Raw genomic sequence first — 26,978 nt, forward strand, 5'->3', positions numbered from 1 at the left:
TACTAATGTGAATTCTCTCACAAAACAAATTTCTTTTCAGAAGCTTTAAAAATAAAAAAGAGAAAAAAATCTTTTAGCCTCTGTGGATCACTTAAAACTGATCAGCCAAAAATACTTTGCCAAGCATCTAAAAAAAAGAGGCATCTGTTTGTGACTTGGTTTGGCATGCTACAAGAGTGAATTCTGGAAGGAACAAAATAAATTAATTACTTGGCATACCACAGGACAGGAATAGGCCACTCAAAGGACAAATGAATACAGACGACATAAGAAAGAAGTTTCCCACTCAGGAGCTATCAACTAACAATTACTAATGAAGGAGGTACCAGAGGAAAAAACCTGGTCCAGCTATAAAAGCAACCAGACAACTTCTGGGTGGAGAAGGCCTCAGAGCTATTCTATAAAATGGGTCAATTATTAACTAGTGAACAATCAAATAGTATTTGAAAGTAAAGAGGGATAAATAACTATTAATCCTGGCAAAGTCCAATAACTCAGTTCTGTACAGGAAATAAAGAGAGAAAGGGCCGGGGGAAAAAGAGGTAGGCACTGTCACAAACTCAAATGATCATGCGTGGCCTAGAAAAGTTTGCTTTTAAAGAAGCACATAGCAACCATATTGATTATTTTCAAATGTAAATTAGATCATGTCACTTCTCAAAACAATCTAAAGGAGTCTAATTGCACGTTGGATATAATGTAAGCACTTAGCACAACCTTTTATGATCTGACCGCAGTCAACCTTGGGGCTACTCTCACCCGTGCATTACACTCTTTTCTGGGTTTCTTTCAGTTCCTCAAACTTTTTCTTGCCTCCAACCTTTGCACAAGTTACTTGCTCTGCCTAAATGACTATTCTTCCTATCAGAGAACAAAAACAACTGGTGTACAGTACAGTATAAAAAGCAATCTTATCAGTTAGGAATATCCTAGATAGATGCTTGGAAGGGAAATTACTATCAACATGTTATGCTGTCCTTCCTTTGGTCAAGATTATGTTTAAAAATCTCATTATAGCTTTGCTGTATATAAATGTTTTTATATTGGAGCAGGATTGTGTAATAAAGAATTAAACTTTTAAGTGTTCTGATGTTGGTTACATAGATATTTTAAATTGTAGGCTGGGAGTGGTGGCTCATGCCTGTTATCCAGTAGGATCTCTTGGGTCCAGGAGTCCCAGACCAGCCCAGGTAACATAGTGAGACTCCGTCTCTACAAAACAATTAAAAAAAAAATTAGGCAGGTATGATGGCATGATCCTATAGTCCCCGCTACTCAGAAGGCTGAGGCAGGAGGATTTCATGAGCCAAGCAGTTTGAGTTTTCAGTGAGCTATGATTATACCACTGCACTCCAGTCTAGGCGACAGAGTGAGATATTGTCTCTAAAAGAAAAAAAAAAATTCAAAAAGCCAACTTTTTAAAAATTGTTATATTCTCTTGATGAAGTGACCCTTTTATCACAATATAATGACCCTCTTTGTCTCTTTTTACAATTTTTGACTTAAAGTCTATTTTGTCTGTTATAATTTACCTGGAATATCTTTTTCCACTCCTTCACTCTCAACCTATGTGTGTCCTAAATATTTCAAAATTTCTGAAATGTAGATTTTAAATGTTTTCACCAGAAAAAAAGATAACTATGTTAATTGCCTGATTAATAATTCCACATTGTAAACATATAACAAAACATCACATTGTACCCCAGAAATATATATAATTACTGTCAATTAAAAATAAAATTGAAAAAAAGGTTTTGAAATAAGAACCTTACCCAAAGAGAAGCCTTGCCTTTGCTCTTGGCTCCTGAGAGGTGATCTCTAAGCTCTTAGACTGTCCTTTCTGATCAGAATGTCTATTTACCTGGAGAATTTTGGCCAGACCCCAAATTCTAACAATGTGACATATGTAGGGAGCTTTGAGCCATGTGGTATCACCTCAACCTCCAGTGCGGCTAGAAACTAAAGGTTAGCCATGTAGTCAGTTAACCACGTGTAGGTGACCAAGTCCCAGTAAAGACTCTGAATACCAAGACGTGGGTGGTTTCTTAAATTGGTAATACTCCATTCCTATTGTGATAACATCATTGCCAAAAAATTAGTGTTATCCATGACTCCACTGGAAAAGGACAATTGGAAGCTTCGCACTTGGAACTCTTCTGGACTCTGCCCCTTGTGTCTCTTCCCTTGGATAATTTCAATCTGCATCCGTTTGCTGTAATGAACCATTAATTGTATTACAGTTTTCAGTGATTTTTGTAAGTTCTTCTGATGACCTTGAGAACCCTTATATTTTGTAAGGACAGCTGTCCTCAAGTCAGCTACAGAAGAGAAAGAGATTTGTTTCATCCACAGAAGTTTGGTGGCTTGTCCCTTCAAGCACAACTAAAAAACACAAACCTCCTTCATTTACAAGCAGTGCACTTATGCCAAATAAGAGACCTTGGGTCCAGAGCAAAATAGCTGTGTGAAGCAGTCTTACCCCTGAGTGGGGATGGGGAGACTAAAAGATCAGTGAAATGAGGATGTCCTCTGTAGTGTCCAACTTTCAGTCAGGGCATCCTTAAAAGAAATCAGGGGGTTCATAGATCAGAATAACTATCAGAATAACAGTGAAATTTTACCACATTGGCTTTTAACAGCCGTTGTTCTAAATGTAGGCTTTAGAACAAAAGCTACAGTAACAGGCTACTCCAATGCCTCAGTTAAGCCCTATATATGCTGACATGTCAAAGATATAATCTAAAAACAGAATTGAATAAGCCTTGTAAGCAAAATGGAAATGTTCAAAATTCTTCACTCCTGCCACAGCAATAGAGAGATTTGTTATTTGTCTAAAAGGCATGCTGATTTGAATGCTGGGACACCTATGAGCTTACCTTTTTAGCATGGTTAACATCTATTTTTAATGTGAACAAAAATCACTGTGCTTAACTATATATGTAGTATTCTACTTCATGGGCTATTTAACAAATTTTTAAGTGATTTACTCTACCTGCTCCAATATCAGTTAAAATAGAACTTAAGGGAATTGTATTTCTCTGTTATTCTAATTGTTCCGGCCACTGAGACACCTCTTTAGCTTATACTCCTGCCTACCTTCTCATTGCTGCCTTATTCTTATTCCTCAGGATTCAATTTAAATGTCACCTCCACTGAGAAGTCTTTCTGTACTGCCTACCAAAATTGTATTACCCTCTATCCCTACATATATTCTTTTTGTAGCACCTGTTTTTTTCTTCTTACAGCATATAATAAAACTTATTATTATCTTATTTTTTGTCTAGTTCTTTGACATCTGTCTTCCAAACTGGATTATTTATTTCTTAAAGAAGGGATCATACCTTTTTGGCTTACCCTATTTAGTCAGAAAAGCACTGTACATGCATGCCATATCGTGTCCCCAAAGTAGGGACAGATTTTAAAAATGAGTTAATGTAGCATTGCGAGCAGGTAGAGACTCTTTAGATATATTTGATTTACCGTGAATAAATTACCCTTTCTTTCTATGCTTTCTCTATGGGCTTTCAGGTATTAAAGGCATTGTGAATACACATCAGACAAGGCCATAAAACCAAAGTTTCTCCCAATAAACTCCAGCACTTCTTGTCAAACAGACTGAAAAATAATGGTAAAGTAAATCAATTAACCCACATAATATCTACTCCTTAGGTGAAGGACCAATCTAACAACAAAAGGAAAGGAAAGAGAGGATTAAAATAATTGAGATGGGTACTTCAATGTACTGGAGAAAATCTAGTTCTCTAAATCTGTTTCCTGAACTGAAAAATACTTAAAGAAATCCTTACCTCTCAGGATCACTGTAAGGATTGTAAGAGACAATGTAAACAGGTTGAAGACAATAGTTCATGTGTAACACACTTGATAAATATTTCTTCCCTTTACCCTTATCTCATCTATTGAATATTAATAAGAGCCAACACCTGCTTAGTGCTAGAACTGCTATGGGCATATTATATGTGTTGATTCATTTCATCTTCACAACTCTATGAGGCCAATGCTCTTTATCATCCACATGTTACATATATCGAACTGACATATATTGAACTTAAATCAGTTGCCTATGACCTACATAATTTATAAATGATAGTGTCAGAGTTCAGAGCCAAGCAGCCCAGCTTGTGTCTAATTAACATACATACTCTACTGTCTTTTCAACAAATGAATTAATGACTATTTATTAAACACCTACTATGTACCAGGAATTAGTCATCTTATTTAGCCCTTGCAAAGCAGAGTGGATATTCTCACTCTAATTCTGAAAGAACTTCAGATTCACAAAGATTCAGTGAATTGTCCAAGTTTTTTCAGCTCATAAGCCACAGAACTATAATTAGAATAAATTTCTGTTGAACTTAAAAAAGTATTTTGTTGCCTTAGAAAACCTCATCGAAACTTTCTTATATCAAATCCCTTATTATGACTAACTTTTACATCTCCATGTGCGCACACACCTACAGACATACCATATATATACACACACACACATAAAGGCAATATTCTCAATGAATAAATTCTGCTGTAGCTATTTTTGCTAATTTTAAATTATTATTTCATTTTTTTGTCTAAAAGAACAATACACCTATCCTTATACCTGTTCAGTTGTTACTACACTTGACCCTTGAGCAACATGGGTTTCAACTGTTCAGATCAATGTATATGTGGATTTTTTCAATAAATATATTGGAAAATTTGGGGAGATTTGCAATAATTTGAAAAAATTTGCAAACTGTGTAGCCTAGCAATATCAAGAAAAGAAAGAAAAAATTAGGTATGTCATGAATGCATAAAAAACATGTTTATATTACTCTATTTTTATAATTTACTGCCATAAAATATATATAAATCTATTATAAAAGATTAAAATTTATCAAAACTAATGCACACAACACAGACCATGCATGGTACCATTCACAGTCCAAAGAAATATTAATTTCTGTAATATTAATAATTATGTAGCCACCTCCTGTTGCTATTGTACTGAGCTCAAGTATTGCAAGTATCTGCTTAAAATAACTGTGATGTTAATCAACTCCAAGTGAGCAGTTGGTCTCTCCAGTAAATTGCATATCACAGTAAAAAGCGATCTCTTGTCATTCTCCCACATTTTTCATCATGTTTAGTGCAATACTGTAAACCTTGAATAACACCATGCGATTCATATAAAGTGCCACTACCGATGCTGGAAGTGCTTCCAAGAAGCAGAGGAAAGTCGTGACATTACAAGAAAAAGCTGAGTTGGTTAATATATACCATAGATTGAGGTCTGCAGCTGTAGTTGTACAATATTTCAGACAGATGATTCACCATATAAACAGACATCACAAACTTATGGTAGATACAGTACAGTATGGTAAATATATTTTCTCTTCCTTATGATTTTCATAACATTTTCTTTTCTCTGGCTTACTTTATTGTAAGGATACTGTATACAATACCAATAACATACAAAATACGTGTTAATCAACTATTTACATTATGGGTAAGTCTTCCAGTCAACAGTAGGCTATTAGTAGTTAAGTTTTTGGGGAGTCAAAAGCTATAGGAGAATTTTTGTGCTGGGGTAAGTACCCTGAACTAAGAGTCAACTGTACTATTTCTGAAAAAAAAATCTTACTACTAATGTATGTGTTATAATTACCTTTTTTAAAAAAAATGAAGAAAACATAAAACCATAGTTTTTAGTACTTATTAATTTATGTTTGTTTACTGTTTCATTATTTTACTTTAGCAATGATATAGACACTCTTGTCATAATAGGATTGGACATTTTAGGAAAACATATGAGGCTGGTGATACCTTTCTCTATGTGGTACATATATCTAACTCCAACTATTTGGCCCAAAATGCTTCTACTGCTGCTTAATCAGAAAATTCAGTTGTTTCTGTTTTTAGTTACTATAAGTTGATAATAATATTTTTGATGTTTATTTTTATTTATGAATATAATGCTGAAGTACCTTGAAAATAAAAATAGAAAAGACACTAATAATCTCATTATCTTAAAATAACTCATGAAGTTTTTAAAAAATATATCCTTCAGTCTTTCTAAAGTTAAAAATTTAACTGTATTATGTCATGAATACAACTGCAGACCTTGCATGGTATCACTGTCTTCTAAAGCATCATTGTTGCAATTTCATGATATTCTATAAAGTGCTATATTTTTTTCACTATTACCTTATTAGCCCATTTTGGAAAAAAGTCATTCAATGATAGCCCTTTGTTGTTTTGATGAACATGCTATTTTATGATCATCTTGATAAATACAGCTTTTTCTACACTGAGATTGTATTCTTAGGATAAATTTTTAGAAATGGGATCACTGAACCAAAGATTTTGAAAACATTTGTGTGGATCTTTGTATCTTGCTCTTAAAAAGTAATTATACAATTTAAACTGTAAGGCAGATTGACTTATTAGGCAGTCTTCTGATGAAGAAAAATGAGGAAAACATATTCACTAACTACAGAAATAATCTAGGTAGGATCATCATTAAGTCTGCAGAGCTGGTCAGAGAATCTTATGTATAGGCAGTCCTGGACTTGAGTAAGGAAGATGTAATGTAATTACACAAACTCATTTCTCCATGGAGAACCATGTCATAGCTAGGTTTCAGGTCAGCTTCAAAGGCCTATTTAGTTCATAAAGTAGCTGAACTACAGCAGCAATAACACAATGGAACTTCCTACCATATGATTTTAGAGGTTTCCACACAGGCTCCCACTCAGACACTGAGCTCATCTGTCTGCCAAATGAAAGTGTCACGGTGGAGGTTTACATTTTCTAGAGTTTTGTACTGGCCAGGATATGAAAAAGAACAGGACCCTTAATTATGAAGAAGCTAAGAATGGCCTTGGTAGGCAGTGAGTTCTAGGCAGTGCAACTGGCCCTGTATGTGTGCTCAACAGAGCTTCTGCAATCCTGGCCAGGGGTTTTAGGAAGTAGCTTGTGGTGGTATCCAGAGAAGACTGGAAAAGTGAAGCAGCAAACGAATAGGCCAGCACAGTGGACCACACAAAGGAAATGTTCATTAGATAATTGAAAGTGGAGAATGTTTATAAGCTGGGGAATTCAACAAAAGCAGTTCAGAAAGCAAGGGAGAAAATAGTGTGCAAAGCAGGTGAAGCTAGATGATATTTTGAAACATTTACTTTGTTGTGTTTGTATTTTTCTTTCTCTGTTTCTCTCACGTGACTTTTAGCCCAATTCAGGTGGGTTGCCTACTCTGTACCTTCTTATCTCAGGGGAGATACATGACACAACAGAGAGTGAGTTTAGTTGGAGAGTCAGTCTAAGTAGAGTCCAGTTCTTTTTGGCTTTTGTTTTTCAAAAGCCTGAATGTTTAGGAGAATTGAAAATGTTTGCCAACGAGTAGGACTTATAAAAGAGTACTATAAAAGGCAGAGTGGCATAAATACTAAGGAAGAAAAAGTTAGCCTCAGATGGAAGTGTTTCAATTGGGCTGATGAGAGCAGGAGTGGGATGAAGACTCCATAACCTGAGCACAGGTAACCAAGTCCTCATGAGGTAGCAGATTATCCAGAACAGCCAAAGAATTGTGATTTCGAGACAAATTTGTAAGGCCTCAGCAAATAGTCCCAGTCTCTAAGTCTGATCGCTGAACCTGTAGGAGCTATACAGAGGAAACCACAGGTATTTCAATATATGCATGGACAGATGATGAAGGAACATAGGGAACTTGACCCTAAAACATGGATCCCTGGTATAATGAGTATTTTAAATTAAAGCCCCTTAGAGATCAACAGATGCTGGAAAAGACTTTTCCCCTATCTGCATGAAGACCAGATGGACTCACCAAAGAGAACAATATTTTTTCTTCGATCACCTTTCTCCTGTCTCTCAATATTTTATCTCTCCCCAAGCACAGGATGAAGTTTTCTGAAGTTCCCTTATTTTTCCAAAGTCCAGACCTACCAAAGAAGAAAATAACTACTGCTTCCCTGAGTTTTCATTAACTGAACTCTTATCACAGGAAGAAAGACTGAAGTTTGTCAGCAAACCTGGACAGACATTTGTCATAAACCATTGTTTGCTCTTTGGACCCAAGAAACTTTGTTGCATGTCAATGTTTGTTCTTCAAGCCCCCTGAATTCTCATAAAAATAATTTACTATCCTCCTAAAGTCATCTACACTTCCCTATCACTCTTTCCCCTAAGAAGAAGGGTATATAACCATCTGTACCCTATTGGGACATTGGGCAATCACTCTGCGATTCTCACCCATACACACTAATAAGTTTGTGCACCTTTTCTCTTATTAATCTGTCTTTTGTGAGTTGATTTTTTAGCATAGCTTCCAAAAGTGAAGAGGAAGCTTTTCTTTTGCCCCTACAAAGAAATGTGATTGTCCACATTTCTTGCCCTCTGTGACACCACGGTGCTGTATAAATCCTGAGGATTATGCCACAATCCTGCAGAGCTGGTCGAGGGTTCAAACACCACTAATGGCCTAAGTTAGTATTTTACAGCTTGTGGAAATACAAACCCAGAATAAAAATTAAGCGAACTACAAAAAGTAAACTTTAACACCCCTGAGATTGAGACTAAGATTCATTCCTAAAACAAGGTTATCTTGCTTGGAAGAAACTAATTTATAAATATCTGATCTTTACCTCTTTCCATCAACATCTTTCTGAGAAGGTAGTTTTTTTTTTTTAATGTATTATTACTATTCTAAATGCAGATTAATCATGCCAATCATGACAGACCTGCTTAAAACCCTTCCATGTCCTCAGGATAAAGCCCCAAATCCTTTGAATGGCTCTTCATGACTTCTCTGCATCAACTTCAAGGCCATCTATCCTTGCTCTGTCCCTTTTCACAGTTTGTGCTGCAAGGATGCCCAAGGACTAGCAAGTCCACAAACACAATTTGCATTCCTTGTGAGCACACTGGGTTCTTTACCTTGAGTGTCCTTTGCTTGCTTCTTTTACACCAGGAGTACCCCTTTCCCTGCCTGCTGTACTTCTCTCATCCTGCAGAATTTGCTTAGACCTCTACTGTCTTGAAACTCTGGCTTGAATTCCTAAGAGAAGATTGTGTGGCCCCCCTCTGCTCCCATTTCACTTGGTGCTTGTTTTTGCCATGGTCCCTAGCACTGTGCTTGGCATAGAGTAGGGCTCAGTAAATATTTATTGAATATATCAGTGACTCTTGTAAGCCAGCTAAGACCTTGCATTTAAGACACTTTATCTCCAAGTAATCAACAAATGACATTGACTATTTGATAAGACTTTGAACAGAGGAAAACAACAGGATATCAGAACTGCAGAGGATCTCAATCATATGATTCGATCCCCATTCGATCTTCTTCTAAGTCCCTTTCAAGGCAAAAGTATCTTTTGTCTTTGTAACACAGTATCTAACATGATGCTGTTACATAGTAGACACTTTAGAACCCATTAAGGAAGGAAGGGAGGGAGAGAGGGAGGGAGGGAAAATTAGAATGAGAGAAAGGATTTTAAATTCCTATTGTTAATCAGATTTAGGACTAGGCTTCACAGTCTAGATTTAGGACTGGCCACTAGCTCAGTGCTTATCTAGAGAGGCTCATGTACAGTGTATAGAAGACTTTGGGGATTAGTTAATCACCTGTGAGAAGAGGTTTCTTGGCAATATTACTCCATTGCTTTTCATTATATGCTATTTTAGATTCGGAACACTTCTGTCATAGGAATGCAGGGAATTAAATATTTTCCACATGAGCCATTCCCTCTTCTGGCAGAACACAAGTTGTTTAATAATATTGTGGAGGAAAAAAACCCTGAAATTTCATTTTTCATGATAAGTTAGATATTTGGTGATTTAGATTAAACTTACAGTGGCAAATAAACTAAGACAGTGTCCCCAGATGTATACTCTATGGTATGGATGTCAGGTTCTTTTCAATTAGTTTTCAAAATGACTTTCAAATATGTAACACCATCATTTCATATTAAATGACAGTTTTGAGCATGTGAAAAACCCTAAACAGCATTTATAAGAGTAAGAGACACTAATATAAAACACTGAATAACCATGCCATACTTAATTTGCAGTTCTTTTCCATTTCCCTGCAGACAGCTCAGTGTCTCTTTGCTGTTTAGGAGCTTGTTTAACAACTCCACTGTGAGCATTTCTGCCTACATCTAGGCAGGTACAATCCATTTTGTCTGCTACTGAGTTACTCATCGCTATCATACAAATTTGCATCTCAGGGAGAGACCAGTTGGCCTAACTCCCTTTTTCTTCCTTCCTTCCTCCCTTCCTCTCTTCCTTCCTTTCTTCCTCCTTCCTTCCCTCCCTTCCTCTTTTTTTTTTTTTTTTCTCTTGAAGACAGGGTCTTACTCTGTTGCCAAGAGTAGGGTGTAGTGGTGTGATTATAGCTCATCGCAATCTCCAACTCCTGGGCTAAAGTAATCCTCCTGCCTCAACCTCCCAAGTAACTGGGACTACAGATGCATGCCACCAAGCCAGGCTAATTTTTTTTTTTTTTTCATTTTTGTAGAGATGGGGTCTCACTATGGCTAGCTTTATACTCCTGGCCTCAAGCAATTCTCCCACCTCAGCCTCCCAAAATGCTGGGATTACAGGCATGAGCCACCTCACCGAACCCTAACTTTTTTTCTCATAAAAGTATACTGCTGTAATCTGGGGCTTTACATGTTTGTGCTTAACTGCATCATGTTTTATCAGTGGCCATATATTTCACATGGTAAATTAAAGAAAAATGTCTTGTCAGAGGCATGGTACAGTACAAAATTGCTTTATACTTATTTGACTTAAAGGCTAGGTTGAAAAAATATAGAGTTGGAATATAAGCTATTAGAAAGCATACAATATTTGTCAATGACTCTAAATACAAAATGTATTTGTGTTGAAGCAATACTTACAAATGATGCAAATATAAATCAAACAGGTGCTTTAAAATAAAAAGTGGGAGGGGGACCTGGCAACATGACTAATTTTCATGAAGCAAAAATGCATTATATTCAAGATATATTTATGAGAATCCATTCTTTTTTACTGCAGTCTAGCAGTCTTTTTTTCCTTTAAGATGTAGCCTAGTTCCCTGTGCTTATCATTTTAACCTTCCTTTCCTATAGCCTCTTTTGCTCTATCCCTTGTCCATCTGATCCCACTGGAGATAAATTTCCATCCTACACTAATCCAACTATCCACATTTTCCATTCCATCACTGGGAACAATAGCTATTATTTATTTTATACTCCATCTATGACTGTGCTAACCTCGTTACAGACATTATCTGATTTAATACTCAAAGAAATTCAATGACATAGGTATTTTCAAATCTTTACCACCATTAAGAACTTCCTGAGTTCCAGAATATTTCCTCCAGGACTTGTTTAACAAGCTTCTCAAAAATAACCTTTCTCTAACTAAGCTTGTGCCCCCCCCCCCCCATATTATCATTGTCTAAGTCAAGAAACTGGACTCACTCTAATTTCCTCCTTCTCCTTCCTGCCCAACATTTAATTACAAAATTTTATCATTTACCACCTACATTTATCAAATCTATTACTCACTCTCCACTTTCATTCCTACTCCTTTACTTTAGACCCCAATTATTAATACTACTCTTGCACACAATTTAAATATTCTGCTACACAGTTTATTTGCCTTTAGTTACCTCTTTTTAATCTATTTTCCATACTGCTTCCAGAAGGATCTTCCTAAAATATTCTTAAAATGTAACTGTCCTGTTTCACTGGCTTCTTTAAAATCTTCATTTTAAACCCAAACTCTTTTGCAAGGTTTAAAAGACTCTTTTTAACCCTGTCTCTGGCCTCCTTGTTCACCAATTGCATTAGAACTCTTTACTAACCTATCAATAGCCATTTCTAAACATATTTCTTGATGTCAATGGATTTTGTTCCCTCTGTTTACATACATTGGGGAAGACGAGAAGACAATATAGGACATGTTGCATGGGACAGAAATCTGATGGGAGTAAAGGGCAGATCCACCATCAGGCACCCATGATTTTATAGGTGTGAAAGTTGTCAGAATCAAAATGGAGTCACTAATGTTTAAACAAAAAAAACAAAAATCTGACAAATTAGAGCCCAGAAAGGCCATGAAGAGAGAGTTCTCACACTTATAGGTCTGATAATAAAAAGACTCTGGAAAAACCACAACCTTGCACAAAGGCCATCACAACCTTACACACAAAAATATTTCTGCAAGGACATCTTCCCAATTGCCTGGCCAATCTTGAACTGGCCTCAACCTTGTTATTGATCTTTGTAACCATACAAAGATCAATAATTATTTAAAAACAATTATGTAACCCTCCTCATTTTTTTTCCTTTAAAAATCTTTGTCTTATTTTCCCTCCCTGAATATGGCTATAGTTTACTATAGCATTCATATTCCCACTACAGTGCTCCATTCCAAAAATGTTTTCCCTTGGAAAGCCTCTCTTTCTCTCTCTCTGTCTCTCTCTCTCTCTGTTATTTAGGTTGGCATGGGATGTGGAAATTCTTTGTGGGAGGGGTTGGGGGTTAGGGGTAGGGACTAGGAGGAGGAGTGCAGAACTTCTCCCTCGCCAATGAAAACACTGGGGAAAAAAATAGATTCAGCTATCTGAAATGCCAACTCTTTCAATAAATAGTGGAACCTTGGTGCTGAAACCCATTTTATTTCTTTTTGAATCATTTTGGCCCACACATGACTTTCAATTCCTATTAGATTGCTTTGTGCTGATCAACATAGCTGTCTTTCAAGACAACACTATCCTTCAGCAAAACAGAACCAAAAGGCAATGTGCCCAGATAGTGACAGTCATTTGTAAATAGATGAGCTAATGAGTTTCTTAAAAAGAGCCTGTAAATGACTAATGTGGGCTAGGAGGGCCCATCACATAAATGCCAACTTTTGTGAATCCTCTTTAATTGACTTTGATTGACAAGTTTACTAATAACTTTGATGTCAAGGGCTTATATCTTTTCCATTCTGCAACAAGCCCTAAACAACTTCATGCTGAGTATGATAAAAATGAAATTTTCTCTTTTAAAGGAGAAGGAAATACTTTCAATCACTAATCACTATAAAATTCAGATATCTTTTTTATTCCAGATATTTGTATTTGGTACTTCAATATACTCTTTCATACATTTAAAAAATCTCCTATAACTTTGTTCTTTGCAGCAAAGAAAGGGATAAAAAGGTAAAACAATAGAAGTAAGACAATAAAGAGTTTGATTTATTCTAAATTCGATTTAAAGTTTACAGCATGATATTTGTATGACTTAATCTAAAATTGCTTCAATTTCCTCCATGTTTGTGCAAAGGGTGATTCAATTTCAGATTAATTCAGATTGCCTTGGTAATACAGCTATTGCCTGCTGGAGAAATCCATCATGATAACAATGCTGTCCATTTAAAGTGGAATATTCTCTGTTTTCTGATATCTGAGGTCTGATGCTGATTTTGATTTTACTAAAGACTTATACTATGTCTTTATAATTAAATTCTTTAAGAGAAATCATGTCAAAATCCAAGAGAATGATATTTCTCAATACCGGTCTTTATTTTATATTTTTAAAATACTTTTTTTTAAAGATTAGACACAAAAAATGCAAAAGAAGATATGTGCATATTTTTGGCCTACAAATTCTTAAGAGACATTTTCAGCAACTGATATTAAGAAAGGGATTAACATGTTATATGTAATAAAATATCTTTTTAGATATCCTAATTGTTTTGTAATTATGAGGACATTACATCAAACTGGGATAACTGCATACCACTTTTAAAAAAAATCCTTACTATTAATAGTGATCTCAAACATGAAACTGACAAACCATCCTATGCTTAAAAAGGCTCCTGGTGCAATACCCTATAATATAACCTATTTCATCTTATGATTCTGTTTTGTGATTCTCCTATAGTTAAGATATAGAAAAAGACCTAGATTCAGAGAGTAGAAAAGAAGCTACATAAAATTTAATGCATTAGGACAAATCTTGATGCATACAAAAATGGTAAATTTTTTTCAATTTGCATAAAAATAGAAATACTTAAATTCTAAATATTTTCATATTCATAGTGATTTGGACTCAAAATATATATTGTAAGAACTCTATTCTTTTTTTTAGTAAAAAGCAACTATATCTAAACCAAGTTGTCTAATGAATACACGTTCTGCAGACATAAGGGGATTAAATATCATGTGCTTGTTAACAAAACAAATAAGAACTATAGTCTTAAATTCTTTGAAAGGTATTTCTTACTGTTAAGCCTGTCTGATTATTCTATAATTCATTTTGTTAGAAATGAAAATATTTGACACTTGTTAGAAGACATACTGTTAAAATAAGCTCCACCTGAAATGCAAAAAAAAAACTATTGTTATATAAGAGAAGAGGGACAACTAGATTTTGTTAAGAAAAGAAACAAATAAGAACTATGTTCTACTAGCTAATTAAAAGGTACTAAAATAGAATCTTATTAGAGAAGATAAGTATTTTGTTCTACAAAGATAGCAAAAGGGAAAAAAAGCAAGGAACTCAACATGACTAAGATTAATATAATATTAAAATATTAAGACCTGGAAATTTATTTTATAGTTCAGTCTCTTTAATTATTTACTAGTGAATTTTCACAATTATTATCTATTATTAACTTTCATATGCAAACTCAATGAAATCATTAGGAAACCAATTTTTCACCATATGAAAAGAATGCCATTCAAGATAGCCTTATTTTCACATATTTTTTCTAATAAGTTTGTAGTCAGGACAAAAAGCCTATATGAGTATTCAAAAGGAAGACACTTTGATGAGAGTGTTGCGGTATCTTGAGAACTCAATCTTGTAAAAAGTCAGTGATCCATGTGGGAACAGATGATAGTGATGCTGATGAAAATAACCATGACTCAAGTGCATATAATGGTTTTGCTTAAAACATCTTATTTAAACCATGCAAATAATCCTCTGAAGAGGGCAGTATACATATCATCATCACTTAATCGACAATGAAACTGAAGTCCAGAGAACTATACTGGAATAATATTGAGTTCTCTACCACGTGGAGAGCCAATATTTTTTCTGTTTGACCTGATTTTCTTAATCTGTATACTGTGATAATAATAATTTGCATTAAGGGTTATTAAGGGTATTAATAAAATATGTACATATGGGGCTTGAAATACTACCTGGCATATGGCAAGCAGTCACATTTGAACCCATTGTATTAATATTAGTCAGCTTGAGCTGATATAACAAAATATCATAGACTAGGTGGCTTAAACAACATAAACTTATTTTCTCACAGTACTAGAGGCTGTAAGTACAAGATCTGGGGGCCATAGGGGTTGGTTTCTGGCGAGGCTTCTCCTGGCTTGCAGATGGCTGCGTTTTTGCTGTGTCTTCACGTGCCATTTCCTCTGTGTGCATGTACTCTTGGTGTCTCTTCCTCTTATAAGAACACTATCAGTATTAGATCAGGACCTCACCCTTATGATCTCATGTAACCTTAATTATCTTCTTAACGGTACTATCTCTAAATACAATAACACTGGGGGAATAGAGAGCTTCAACATATAAATTGGGAGGGGCATAATTCAGTCCATAATATTCCACCCTCTGGTCCCCCAAAATTCACGTCCTTCTGGCTCAACAGGACCCAAAGTCTTAACCAACCTCATCATCAGTTCCAAGTCCAAACTTTATCTCACTGTTTCTTACTGCTCTTGTATCTTATTTGTGGGGAGACTTAAGGTACTTCATTCAGAGGCAAAAGTCCTCCCCAGCTGTGAAACTATGAAACCAGATAAGTTTTCTGCTTCCAAAAATAAAATAAAATTAGAGGACAGGCATAGGATAGACATTATTGTTCCAAAAGAGAGAAATTGGAAAATAGGAAGTGATGACAGGTCCCAAGCAAATACGAGACCTAGAAGGGCAAATTCCATTACATCTCAAGGTTTAAGAGAATAATCCTCTTTGGCTTGATGCTCTCTCCTCCAGTCCCAACAGGGTGGCAGCCCCTCCTTCTAGGCCGGCTGGGGTAGTAGCCCCACCTCCTCATCCCTGAGCAGAGTCCCCACCTCTCAGTCATTGGTGGGGGTCTTGCCCCTGATGCACTGAGTAAGGGCAGACTGGCCCTCTGAAACCAAGGAGGTGGCCTCACTCTCTGAAACTGAGGATGAAGCAACCTTGCCTTCTGGCTTGTGAGCTCTGGTTCTCTGGTGGTAGTGGCAGACCTGCTAATTTCTGAATTGCTGTTTGGATCATTTTTCCCCTTTTAAAGGATAAGGCATGCTTGCAGCCAGATAGCCAGCTAGCTCTATTGTCCCATTCTATAGAATCCTCGAAGTATGAATGACTTCCTTCATTATGTCCCATGTAGTACAAACTGGAAGGATCTCTGCCAGCATAATCTATCTCTTACTTCTGCTAAGGTGGCTGACTAAATTAATGGGTAATCTCTTTATGAGTGATTAACCAGTGACAGTCTTGGTGTTCTATCCAGAACGTGCTTTCTCATTTTTGGTAATATGGATAGGCTTGAAATCTTCCAAATCTTTAAGTTCTGTTTCCTTTTCGCTTAACAATTCTTTCTTCAATCTATCTCTCTCCTCTTGTATTTTACTATAGGTAGTATATATTACACACAGTCACACACTTCATGACAACATTTCCGTCAACAGATCACACATGCAACTGTGGTCCCAAAAGATTATAATGGAGCTGAAAAATCCCTATCACCTAATGATGTCATAACTGCTATCTTAGCACAATGATTATCTTTTCTATGTTTAGATACACAAATACTTACCATTTTGTTACAATTGCCTATAGCATTTAGTACAGTAACATGGTATACAGGTTTGTAGCCTAGGAGCAACAGGCTGTACCATTATCACCTAGGTAGTACAGATGAGGCTATACCATCTAGGTCTGGGTAAGTACACTGTATGATGTTCACACAACAAAATTAGCTACTAAGGCATTGCTGTCATTAGTAATGCATGACAGTACTATTAATATAGTACACATTCTACTACTTTTCATATCCATGACTTTTCCACTCTGTTTCCCTGGAGTATGCAAGAGACTTCAAACAGAAATTTAACCACTAAGTAGGGACTGTACAATAGCAGGACACCATGCTTTGTCCTATTTATTAAGGGTGATGTATTTTCAAAGTTAATAAAGTTTGCTTTCTTTTATTACTTTCCTGAATGTACCTTATATCTGACAATTCTATCTATGTAGCTTTATCTGTTTTATAGCTCCCTAGGAATATATAAAGTGCCAAAAGAATGACATGGGGGTGAATGAGGAGGAGTGCCTTATGGTCTGCATTTAGTGCTGATGGTGAGGAAGTGACAAAGAGAGGGCATCCACTCTTTTCTTCTGCTAGGACCTCACTCAACAAGCTATTACTCCATCTACCATTGAGGCTGGAGTCATTGTTCTTCCCCAGACCTCTACCTCCTGTTAGAAGGCCTCTATTTTCCACACATGCAAAAGAACTTCCTGTTTCTTTCACATCCCTCAGCTGCCACACTTTTTCATATATTTGACCATGGGTTTAAAGCTACCCAAAAACTCTCTCCTTTGCTTAAAAATACTCATATTTCCAGATCCAGAATAAATGGCACCTCCTCTATGTGAATATATATATATATATCTCCCCTTACTATACCTTCAAAGAATTGTAACTATGATAATATAATTAGTTACTGGTTTACAGGCTTGCTTCTTCCACCCACATGCAAGGTCTTGAGAGAAGAGGTTTTATTTTACTAACTTCTCTATTTCCAAGACTATGTAAAGTATGTAGCATATAGAAGGTACTTGATAAATGTGCACGGGATAAATGAATGAATGACTGTAGTGCATTTCTATCCCACACTCCTGAGTTCTCTATCATCCAAAAGGTTGTGTTTACCTTTATTAAGACCTATGGTCCTCTAGAACCCAGTCTAGATTAAAAATCAGAATAAATAGACCAATGTCTCTTTCAGTCTTTGTTAGAATTAAGTTCTTTTTATTAGTGGGGCACAGCATTCTCTGTGGCTGTGTTTAATTTGTCAGCACTTGCAAACCTAATTAGCATTTTCACTCTGTATGAAAAGATCAGTATAATTATAAAAATCATTTATGAAGTAATCTGTTACATTTTATAATTTTTCTTTTGCCTTACCTGTGCCTCCACCTTTGGTCATCCTCTTCTCCCATATACAATTATTGATGATTGCAATTCCCAAACATTAAATGTTGCCTGGCAGAGAGAGATTAGCTGTTCACCAAGCCTGTGTTTTCACCTTACTGGACACACAGATTGGCTGTATTTTCCAGTCTCCACCTGCTGTGTCAGGTGTGTTCTAGCCAATAGAGCATGGCTAGAACTCACTAGAAGTGTGACACCCTATTTCTGAGCCTGGCTGACAAAAGCACCTACATGTCTTTGCTTTCTCCTCTTCTACCAGCTTATGAAGCCAAACAGGGTAATCTTGGAAGTCACATTTTGAAAATACCAAGTCCTGAGATGGAAGGAGCACAGCTCCTTGATTGTGCACTTGAATGAAAGTTGTCCATGTACCAGGCAACCTATATAGATATATATATTTTTTAACTTAAATAATAAAAACTTAAAATTCTATTGCACTTATGCTACTGAACATCCTGGTGTTTGTTTGTTACAGAAGCTAGTACTATACTAACCAACACAGTTGTTTTACTTAGGTTCTATCTCAAGACACTTAATAAGACTACAGTGGTTAATGGAATCATAAAACAGGCCCTAAAACTTTGTATGTGTATGTTTGTAAGAAATAGGAATGGGGAAGGTAGTTTTGTGAATCTCTGGCTAGTGACTCTCATAACTGTGAAGGATTGCTGACAGGACTTCCATTACTGCAGATTGCCCTTATTCAATAGGCAGCTCTCATGCAGCCTGTGCTCCTGCTGCTTGCAAAACTTACTTTGAATATACAATGCCAATTATAGGGAGTGAACACATCAAGATTTTGACAGGTGTCTAGAGAGTTATGCAATTAATTTTATTTATGCACCTTCCACTTTAAATGCCGCTGAAAAGAAGAAAATTGACTAATGCATCTTAAAAGGAACACTCATATTTATCTCTTCACCCCAAATCACCACCACTCTTCTTCTCCACACACACACACACACACACACACACACAAAGAAAAAAAAAAGAAAGGGAAGAAAGGAAGGGACGGAGGGAGGGATCCAGTTGAAAGAAAATAAGCTGATTCAGTAATAGCTTTCAGTATAGGATATAAAATGTTAAAATTATCTTGAAAGTTCTAAAGCTAGTCATTAGTTGCAGAAAGCTACAAAAAAGCTTAGAGACTGTGACCAGTGCTAGAGAAAGCTGAGAGGCTAACACTTCTTTTGAATTCTAGGACAGAAAAGCATTTGTTAGCATCTAGATACACAGATTTAATTATGTGGCAATCACAATTTTACTGTCACTCCTCAAAATTGAGAAGAATCAAGTTATACCTATTCCTTTCTCAATGATTGTGTGATATAACTTGGTGCATCATATAATGACAATACCACAGGTGCCTCCTTGCCACTTACATGCTAATAATACTGTGCAATTAAATTATCTAATATTGTGGGATAAACCCCTTTTGCAACTAGGCAAATACTTATCCATATAATAGTATAATTGTTCTTATGTTCTCAAGAAAAATCTATAAGTCTTGACAGTTTGCTTTCTACATTAGATTAAATCCTCTACTCACTTATTCATTCATTTAACATGTATTCCTCAAAGCTGCAATATGCATTGAATTATTATTTTTATACAAACATAATGGTCTATATAATATCTACTGATTGCTTCAAAAACAAATGGTAAAATCAGCGACAGAATAATAACTTTGCAAAATACTTGGGGTGATATTAATTTTTAAAGGGTTGACACTAATGTTTGAGTTATCCAAAAGGCAAGTACCCAACAACCCTAAGAAATCCTGAAAATGGCTGAAAGTAGAAAGCCTGGTAAAATGATAGAAACCTGGAGAAGGCATACTTTCCATTATATATCATCCTAGCCTCCCTTAGCAACTCCTTAGAGCAGTGGTCCCCAACTTTTTTGGCACCGAGGACCAGTTTCATGGAAGACAATTTTTCCATGGCTGGAATGGGGGAGATGGTTTCAAGATGATTCAAGCACATTAGATTTATCGTGCAGTCAAACTTCTCTATTAATGATAATCTGTATTTGCAGCTGCTCCCCAGCACTAGCTAGCATCACTGCCTCAGCTCCACCTCAGCTCATCAGGCATTAGATTCTCATAAGGAGTGTGCAACCTAGATCCCTCGCATGTGCAATTTACACTAGAGTTCATGCTCCTATGAGAATCTAATGCCTCTGCTGATCTGACAGGAGGCGGAGCTCATGCAGTGATGCAAGCAATGGGGAAGCTTCATACATATGAAGCTTCCTTTACTACCTCACCACCACTCACCTCCTGCTGTGCGGCCAGTTCCTACCAGGCCACAGGCAGGTACCAGTCCATAGCCCAGGGGTTAGGGCCTGCAGCCCTAGAGAAATAACTATACTTGGGAGGAGGCCTTCCAATGTATTTGTCTTCTAAATAATTTTGAAAAACAAAACACATACACATATACACACACGTATATATACATATATATATAAACATATATACACACATACACACACACATACACATATACACACTCCCACATCTTTAAAAAAAAAGATAGGGTCTCACTTTGTCACCCAGGCTAGAGTGCAGCGACACGATCATAGCTCATTACAACCTCCAACTCTGAGGCTCAGATGATCATCCTGCCTCAGACTTCCAGAGTAGCTGTGATTACAGGTATGCCCCACCATGACTGGATAATTATTTTATTTTTTTGTAGAAACAGGGTATTCCTATATTGCTCAGGCTGATCTCCAACTCCTGGGCTCAAGTGATCCTCCTGCCTCAGCCTCGCAAAGTGCTGGGATTACAGGTGTGAGGCACAATGCCTTGCCCATTCCCGGAGCTTTTTAAAGCTGACATCAAAACCAAATTTTTGCTTGTATAATTTCAAAGCATACAATTTCTGCATTATTATCTACTTTATATATGCTTTAACTATATGTTCTTTAAAATCTTGGGTGTACAGATATTTGAATCTTCCATCTTATAAAGGGGAGTCCAAAAGAAGATAATGGTGAATGGAGAAAAACCTTGATAAAGTGGCAGACAACATGTAGATAAAGACAGGCGCATTGACTTAAGTTTGCCACCTGAAAGAAATAAGGTGCTCCCCCTTTATTTCTTCCCTAAGCTCCCTTGTTTTGTTCTCCTGGGACTGTCCCTATGGAATCTACATTTTATTTTTGACTCTTCTCTTTTCTGAGCCCCACTGAGGATTTTATCCCCCAGGGCAGCATACCCTGGGAAGTAAGAACAAGAAGCACACCTTTGTCTTGTAAAGTGAAAGAGGAGCTATTGTGAAAGAGAAGGTAAAAAGTAGATCTAGAAGACCTTAAGTAGAACCTCATTTGGACCACTTTTAGGAAAAAGTACAGGTGAAACCTGAAGATTTGCAAGTTGTTTGCTTGAAAAACATGTGAATTTGTATATCATTTCTACCACTAAGTTATAACGTAATTACAACTGAGAAGCAAGAGCTGAGAAGCAAGTGAAGTAAGTTATGGAGGAGGGGGAGTGGGGCAGGTGTACCAATTTATAAATTGTATTCAATTAAAGAAATCACCGAGAACTAAAGAACTCTGCAGCTAGAATGGCTGATTGCATGGACTTTCACATTAGAAGTACCCGGGGGTGAATCCCTGTCCTTCCACTGCCCTAACTAGCTGTGACATTCTGATTCTGTCTCCTCATCTTTCCAGATTCAATTAAAATAGAATGCTCATGAAACATTTCCTGATCTTTACCATTTCTCCCCTTCCAGTAAAACTCAGCAATTTTCTTCTGTGCTCCCTGCCCTTAAGACTGAAGTTTTATATTATCACTGTATACTTAACAGATGTAAGTACCTCCTTCTATGTTGTTATTCTACCATCTTCAGACAGTTACCTTTGTCTGCATGATACAAGATGGCTCACTAGAACGTCTCATCCCACATCCATTTTCCAAATTATTAAGGACAAAGAAGAAGCATGCACATACACCCTTCAAGGACATGACCGGGACGTCGCATACACTCTTTTAGCTAACATACCATTAGCTAGAATTTAGACACAAAGCCAAATCCAAATAGAAAGGAGATGGGAATATGAAAAAAAATACACACACACACACACACACACACACACACACATATATATTTGTGTTTTTTGTTTTTCTTTTTAAAGTGTTTATATGACCAAATATTGAGCTAGGCTTAATCTCTGATAACTGATTTAACTGAATAATGAAATTCAAACAGTCACCAGAATTGCTGAAAATCAACAAGTACATTGGTGAAAAACAATCTCATCTGAAGATACTTGAAACACTTTTTTCAGAAAATCTCTTCCTGAGTAGTTTTACAAAGCAGATGAAACAGGTCTGCTTTACTGATGCCTTTCAAAGACTAACTTGGCAGGTGATGGCAAATTAAGCGTTCAGGAGCTTAAACAAAACAAATGCAGGCTGATTGTTCCCATATGTGCTTATGCTGCTGACTGCCATAAAACAAAACCTTTCATGACTGGAAAATTGAATTATGCTAGGATTAGGAAGCAGCTATACCAGTTGTACATTGTCTTGTGCCAGGATTGAGTCCTGGCCCTATCATTTCTATCATAACTTGTCAAGCCAGTAACTTCTATAGATCTATTTTTATTCATCTGTAGAACGGGGATACAAAAAACTGTGAAGGACTAGAATAATGATTTGATAAATTAATACATATGAAAGCAACTGGTTATTAGAAGGTTTTCAATAAACACTAGCCAAGTTAGACCAACAGTTATTGACTAGGCCAGTTTTTTTTTTTTTTTTAGTTGTTCTGTCAACTTTTTATAAGTTCATGTAATCAAATTATTTGCAAAGTTACTCTACTGCCAAATAAATGTAGAGAATAATTATTGACTCTTATCTGTTTCTTAGCTACCTGTCTTAATAGTCACAGAATAAAATTGTTCAATTTGACCTCTAACAATAAAGTTTCTGAATTAGACTGTGAAACTTAAAATTTTAAGGCCAAAAAATGTTACGCACTAGTTAGTGGAGTATACCAGAATTGCTCTGGTTCTGAATAATCATATTTAAAATGCAGATTCTTAGGAGTCAACTCATCTTACTATAGTAAGATCCCAAAAATAGCATCCTGTATCCTGTGTGTTTAATAAGCTTTCCAGGCAATTGTAAATGCTTTAAAGCTTGAGAACTACCGACCTAGAGATGAAAATGTGAAAAAGCTATGATCAAGGCACACTGCCATATGGGTGATATGGACAAACCTAAGGTAAAGATCTGTTTGTTGTCTTTGGCCTAATAATAAGTGAATAACATGCTTATTTTCTGATTAGGTACTTTTGTCACAGGTGAGGCTTCCTTTTACCTCCTCCCCCCAACCGGATGGGTCACCTCAATCTTTTGAACCAATTTTTTCCTTATTCTGGAAGATTCTAAGAAATTCTTGATGGATATATGTGGATATATGGAGGATTCACACATACTGAATGCCATTAGCAGATCTAGAAATATACCTGTCATATAAGATCATCAGCAATGTTCTAAGCAGATGATTTACACATATTTTTTGTAATCCTTAACAATGTAGCTGTTATCCTCATATTACAATGAGAATAGTGAGGATAAAAGAGGTTAAGTACGTTGATAACTAGCTTAGAGTCAGTAAGATAGGAAGCAAATATAGGGTTATTACAGAGAAAAAGCAAAGAGAAATGTGGCCCTAAGCAGAGAGAATTCTATTCCTGAGAAAAAACAACTTTTTAACTCACCCCAAAGCTGGATTGAAAGGGAGAATTCGAGAATGTTTTGTTAGGAGCTTCTGTCCAAATTCAAGATTCTTGACTTTAAAAGTAATACAGCATAGGAGAGACATGGGCATTTATGCAGGTGCCCTCAGAATGAAAACTAATTGAAAATAGGTTTAGTAAAGAAAGGCCTAGATCCCCTTCCCGTGCTACTCTGGGGAAAGTCTTTGTCTACTGATGTTGGTGATTCTAGCCCAATATTTTTATTGCATTCATTAATATTATAGGCTTTAACTCTTCCATAAAAAAGTGAAAAACACACATTGGAACCTGGAGATGATTGAAGCCTCTGCCTCTGAATCTCACATTGAAAGTTAACTTCCACCCCTCCATTTCCCAACATAGAAAGTAAAAATATAATATTCAACTGCAAGGATGCTATCTGCTCCCACAGAAGTGCTGCTGATTATTATCACTATAGAAGCAAAACTCTGTAAGCAAAACTGCCACTGAGATAATGCTTCACAGCCTCCTAAGGTGTCACTGTTGAATAACCCAAGAAAATCTGACTTCCTGGCACAGAGCGGATATCTGGTTTGTGATCACTAGGGCAGCTTTGTTTGAAATTTTTTAGGCAGGATAGCTGGATTAACTAAAGCCAATGGTACTGCTGAGTCTCAAGAACAAAAGGGTCTGTGTTCTGCCATTTATAAACTAATGTCTCTAAAGTGTACTGGAAGTCTAAAGGCTTTAATCAGCAATCCACAATTGCCCCAAACTAATGTTTTCAACATAAGAAATATATATATATATGTATATATAGTCTGTCTGGAAAGTATCCAGCCATTGTTAGTTTAAGGAGAACAGTTGGTTGTGTGACGGATGTAACCTGGCAGCCAAGGCGAGTGGACTGCAATGCTCATGTGTGAACAATGACAACTTCACTGTACTAGTCAGTGGGGTGCTAGACGCCACTGTTGAGTGATCATGTTTACTGTGTGGCCATCACATTCAAAATGACTGAGTGAGTAGAGCAGTTAATCTGCATCAAATTTTGCGTAAACCTTGAACATTCCCCTGTGGAAACTATTCAGATGATTCAGAAGGTTTTCAGGGATAATGCAATGAGTGCAGCACAAATGAAAGTACAGCATAAATGCTTCAAAGATGGTCGAGAATTTGTTGAAAGTAATCCACATTCTGGAAGGCCTGCAACAAGCAAAACACCTGACAATGTTGAATTTATATGGGCTGCAATCAACAAAGATCAGTAACTGACAGTGCAAGAACTAGCAGCTGATCTGGGGATTCCAAAAACTACTGTTTCCAAGATCTTGAGGCAGGATCTTGTCATGGCAAAATATGCTCCACGGCTTCTGCTACCAGAGCAGATGGAACATTGTGCTGCATTTGCTAATGACTTCCTTCAAACTGCTAGCAATGAACCATATTTCCTCAAGAAGGTCATAACTGGAGATGAATTGTGGGTCTATAGTTGTGATCCAGAAATGAAGGCTCAGTCGTCCCAATGGTGGTTGCCTGGGTCTCCATGCCGGAAGAAGGCGCAGCAAAGTCATAGCAAGATCAAGACTATGTTAAGTGTGTTTCTTGACTGGGAAGGTGTTGCCCATCACAATTACACTCCTCCAGGCTAAAGAATTAATGACGAGTACTATCTAAATGTTTGTTGGTCAACAGATACAATGCCACAGAAATGGCCACAGCTAAGGGCCACTGGTGATTGGCAGCTTCATCATGACAACACGCCCGCCCATCCATCACGTCTGTTGCAATGTTTTTTGGCAAGACATCAAATCACACAGGTGATTCAACCCCACTACAGCCCAGATTTGATGTCCTATGACTTCTGGCTTTTCCCAAAACTAAAATCACCTTTGAAAGGGAAGATATTTCAGACTGTCAATGGCATTCAGGAAAATATGGCACAGATGAATGCACTGTGATTCCAAAAAAGGATTTTGCAAAGTGTTTTGAACAGTGGAAGAGATGCTGGGAGAACCATGTGAGGTCCCAAGTGACTACTTTGAAGGGGACTGAGGAGTCATTGTTCTATGTGTACAATGTTTATTGTATCTTGTAACTTCTTCAATAAAGGTTTCTATTTTTCATGTTACATGGCTGTATACTTTCCAGATAGACCTCATATATATGTTCAAGACTAACTTTCCATAATGTTGAATGAAGAGAATCTTTCAGATAAACATTAATCACATATCTTCATAGACAGAGCTATAACAAAATAGTAGTTTATATTTTAATAGCTTTTACATTATATGGTCTTTGATATGGCTTCTATTTATTGAATATTTACTGTGTGCTAGGAAGACTGATAGGTGCTTTGTATATATTATTTCTTATCTCAATGGAGTCTTGCAAAAATCTCATGGTACAGGTAACCAGAAAAGGAAATTGGACTTTTTAAGATACTTGTTCAAGGTTTTATACCAATTAGCCATAAAGGAAAGATTAATACTAGTTCCATTAAACCATGTCAGCAGTCATGACAGGGTATTTGTATAGGGGAAGGCTATAGATTTTCATCTTATAGCAAAAATGAGTAAGAAAATTATACCATACAGTTTTCTATGTCAGTATTTCTATAACTTTCAATTTCTTCTGAATCACCACCAACTACGTAACTAGTCAAAGACATATAGAAATATTTCTCTCTTTAAGAATAGTGAAATATAAAGGAAATTCTTTCACTTTGATATTCCATCTGTGGGAAGGCATTTATGACTCTTTTCAAAATGACAGGTTAAAACTTGGGGTTGTTGCCCTGAACTTAAGTTAATTTTTTGGCTCCTCGCCTATCACAAGTGCTAGAGGCAGCACATCAGAGATAGAGTAGCGCTTACACTCAAATCACTCTTGTGCCATTAATTAGCTGCATGGTCATAGATAAAGTTTCAATTTCTCGGAACTTCTGTTTCCACATCCGTACTGTGGGGATAATAATACCTACCTCCTCAGGCTGTTAGGATAACTTACTGGCTAACATAAATAATGCACAT

This window comes from Eulemur rufifrons, chromosome 7 (genome assembly GCF_041146395.1).
Source record: "Eulemur rufifrons isolate Redbay chromosome 7, OSU_ERuf_1, whole genome shotgun sequence".
Classification (NCBI taxonomy): Eukaryota; Metazoa; Chordata; class Mammalia; order Primates; family Lemuridae; genus Eulemur; species Eulemur rufifrons.